Raw genomic sequence first — 4,200 nt, forward strand, 5'->3', positions numbered from 1 at the left:
AATAGGGACAGGCGGGGGCATTCGTATTGCGACGTTAGAGGTGAAATTCTTGGATCGTCGCAAGACGGACCGAAGCAAAAGCATTTGCCAAGTATGTTTCCATTAATCAAGAACGAAAGTTAGAGGTTCAAAGGCGATCAGATACCGCCCTAGTTCTAACCATAAATGATGCCAGCTAGCAATCTGCCGAAGTTCCTCGGATGACTCGGCGGGCAGCTCCCGGGAAACCAAAGCTTTTGGGTTCCGGGGGAAGTATGGTTGCAAAGCTGAAACTTAAAGGAATTGACGGAAGGGCACCACCAGGAGTGGAGCCTGCGGCTTAATTTGACTCAACATGGGAAACTTCACCAGGCCCGGACACTGGAAGGATTGACAGATTGAGAGCTCTTTCTTGATTCGGTGGGTGGTGGTGCATGGCCGTTCTTAGTTGGTGGAGTGATTTGTCTGGTTAATTACGATAACGAACAAGACTCTAGCCTGCTAAATAGTCTCATTCGGTATCCGTTCGTGCTACCGGCGACAACACATCTTCTTAGAGGGACAGGCGGCTTCTAGCCGCAAGAGATTGAGCAATAACAGGTCTGTGATACCCTTAGATGTTCTGGGTCGCACGCGCACTACACTAAAGGAATCAGCGTGTCCTAGTCCGAAAGGACCAGGCAACCTGTTGAACCTCCTTCGAGCTAGGGATTGGGGCTTGCAATTGTTCCCCATGAACGAGGAATTCCCAGTAAGCGCGAGTCATAAGCTCGCATTGATAACGTCCCTGCCCTTTGTACACACCGTCTCTCGCTACTACCGATTGAATGATTTAGTGAGGTCTTCGGACTGGTGCGCGGGATCTGCTTCGCGCAGTTTCTGATGTGTCTGGAAAGATGACCAAACTTGATTATTTAGAGGAAGTAAAAGTCGTAACAAGGTTTCTGAAGGTGAACCTGCGGAAGGATCATTACCGAAATTATTTTATTAAAAAAAATTTCGAGAAGGAGGAGTCGGACGGCCCCGCGCGGTCCTCTCCTCCGGCGAAGCTCCCTCGAGGAGCGAGACTCCTGCCAAGCCCGCTGTTGCGAGCTCAGGCGAGCCCTGTACGTACTCTGTAAGCGGCGGCCCCGCCCGCCACCGACAGCGGAAGTGTCGCGGTCTGCGTGGCCGCGTCTCCTATGATGCACACGTTCGGCATTGGGTACCTACCTCCCTTGCTCAGTGGAGCGGGGATAACAAGAGGGGACCCGTCGCGACTTAGGCCCGGCGGGCAGGTTTTAAATGAACACAACACCCATGCTCGAAACACTTCTTAGCTCTGTGACGAGAAACCCATGAAAATGATTGCTTCTCCTCCACTCACCGTGGAGAGAACGATCGAAAAATGAAAGAAGAAAAAACCCTGAACGGTGGATCACTTGGCTTGATGAAGAATGCAGCAAACTGCGCGTCGACATGTGAACTGCAGGATACATGAACATCGAGACATTTCGAACGCACATTGCGGTCCATAGATTCCGTTCCCGGACCACACCTGGCTGAGGGTCGGTTGCTAAAACTGAACGCGACATTGCGTTCGAAAGGTGGGAGCGCCGCAGTTTGTGCGGCCACGGCCGTCTCATTACGTGCCCATACCACTGAAGTCTACGTTTCTTTATGATGCTGATAATAGGAACCTCAATACCAGCTACTTTCCTATTCACTTCATTTCTGATCTTGTCCTTTCTGGTTGTTTGGTTTATGGTTCTAATGAATCTCATTTCAGTTGCTCGGATTCAACTGAAGTCTTTGTTTAGTACGGTACATGTCTCTAAACCGTACGTGATTGGTACAAAGTAAGTGTGGTACACGATTGTTTTCGCTTTCTGTGGTATTTTTATGTCCCAGAGGAGATTCCTGACTTGACTGTAGAAGTTCGATGCTTTCTGTTTCCTGCTGAGTTTTTCCTGCCTAACAGTGTTGTCTTTCGATATTGTGCTTCCGAGATACTTGAAGTGGGAAGCTGATTCGATTTTTGCTCCTTCCAGAAATATATGTGAGCTTGTTCCTTCCTTAATGAAGGTCATTTCCACTGTCTTTGTTTTGCTCATCTTCAGTGCAAAATTTTTGAATGTGTTGTTCCATCCATTAAGTTTGCTCTGAACTTCAGCTTCTGTCTCTCCCCATAAAAGCACATCAGCAAATACCAAGGCGTTTGGTTCACTGTCCATTTTCTTGATAAGATTTGATGACCTTGTCCATTACTATTACGAATAAGACTGGTGACAGAGCACTTCCTTGTTGGACACCTCTTTGTTTCAAACCATTTTGATCATCCATTGTTAAGTATATACCGATATGTATGAAGCATATGTGCGTATGTACTGAACAGTACTTCTTCCATGTACATTGTACCGAAGAAGCTCATAAACCCAATTACAAAATTGTGAATTCTATAATAATAATAATAATAATAATAATAATAATAATAATAATAATAATAATAATAATAATAATAATAATGGCGTGCGGCCTCTGAAGCAGGTTGCAGGTTTTTTGAGTTGTCGTGCAACAGGCGATCTGTACGCTTATGAAAATGCGGCCCTACCTAAGATGAATCCTAATGTGAAAGTTGGCGCACATACACACACCCTCAGAACCATCTGAATTAACCAAGGAAAGTTAAAATACCCGACCCGATTAAGACCCCTTGAACTGAAGGCCAACATGCACTAACCATTTAGCCATGGAGCCAAACATACTCATACTATATACACATAACGGTATCAAAATATTGCAACCATGATATACGCGAAAATAAAAAGTGCGACAATAAAAGACTGGCCAGACAAGGAATATGAAGATTCAGTCTTGGGAGTTGAGTTATTAGAGAGGAGTTGTTAGCGAAAGTCGTTAGTCGAGTATGAGAACTCGTGTTGTGATTTTGTTGTGTTGGTAATTGGTTGACACGCTAATGTGGCAGTCTTCTTTTTCCTCCTAGCAGTGTTTTGTTCAAGATAGCAGTTCATGTGTGTATAACGTGTATGTAATTTGTTAATAAAAAAAGGGTACACAATCGACAGCATCTCCTGTTTGCGCCTTTGTTGTTACAAGGTGAAATGCGTGTGCCTGAACAATGGCATAAAAGGAATATACAGTGAAACCTCGTTAGTAGGTTCCTCATTAACAAGCTTTCCCGTTTAGTACGTCGTAAAATCGAAGTCCTGATTCTCATCGTATTATATCGATATAAAAATACCTCTCCTATCACATCACAAATTTTCACTATTGCTGCTTAGATCACATTTTTCCTAGCCCGGAAAATGATATCTGTCATCCCTTGTGAAAAACGTGCGATTTCTAACTCCGGTAAGATCCATCACCACACTTGCGTGATTACAGAAAAAGGCCTTAAAATCCTAAACCTCACAGGATAAGGTGCACGTTCGGGGAGCAAGCCGCTAACCTCAGGAATGGTCAGTTTTGCTTGCCGGTTAGCAACAAGATTGCTGAATAACACGGTTCATTTGATCTTTTATTGAGCATTCCATTCAGTAGTTAGAACTTTATTTTTTGCTGTGTTGTACAGTGAAGTGTAGCGAATATTTGTCACGTGATACGGTAGCCTGTATCTGGATTAAGAGCATGTGAATATACCTACCGCATCAAAAATTTTCGCTACTATCGCTTACTACGAATACAATCACAATTTTCCTAGCCCTGAAAATTTTATTTGCCATCCCGTGTGAAAGAAACGTAATTTACAACTCGAGTAAGAGCCGTCGCCACAGTTGTGCGATTACAGAAAAAGTGAGCCTATTTCTGCTTGTATTTCACATTCCATTCAGAAGTTAGAAACTTATTTTGTGTTGAGTGATAAAGTGAAGTTATGTTGCGTGATAGGGTAACCTGTAACTGTATTAGGAACATAATGGTGTGAAATTGACTAGCATTGTGCAGATTTGTCTTGTGATAGCCTACTTATGGACATGGAAAAAGTCGTAAAATTCCTTACTCCTGAAGACAAAATTAAAATATTGCAAAAAATGGAATGGCATCCACATCTTCAAGCGCGCAGAGGTCACAAATGTTGAACTCGCACCCTCGAGTTTCAACTCCATCATTAGACTTGGTCGAAGCGTTTCAAAATGGTGGTCAAGGTCATTCCTCCCGATTCCTCCTGGTCGCATATGGTCGAGTGTAACCTCCAATTCATTGTCTAAGAATATGACCAGAAAA

The 4,200-nt window shown here is 43.8% G+C and overlaps 1 pseudogene; it reads left to right on the forward strand.

The window, feature by feature from the left end:
• The first annotated feature begins 1,380 nt into the window (after nt 1–1,380).
• LOC136858936 (5.8S ribosomal RNA) lies at nt 1,381–1,530 on the forward strand (annotated as a pseudogene).
• The last annotated feature ends 2,670 nt before the right edge of the window (nt 1,531–4,200 follow it).

Source organism: Anabrus simplex, chromosome 1 (assembly GCF_040414725.1).
Source record: "Anabrus simplex isolate iqAnaSimp1 chromosome 1, ASM4041472v1, whole genome shotgun sequence".
In the NCBI taxonomy this organism is placed as follows: Eukaryota; Metazoa; Arthropoda; class Insecta; order Orthoptera; family Tettigoniidae; genus Anabrus; species Anabrus simplex.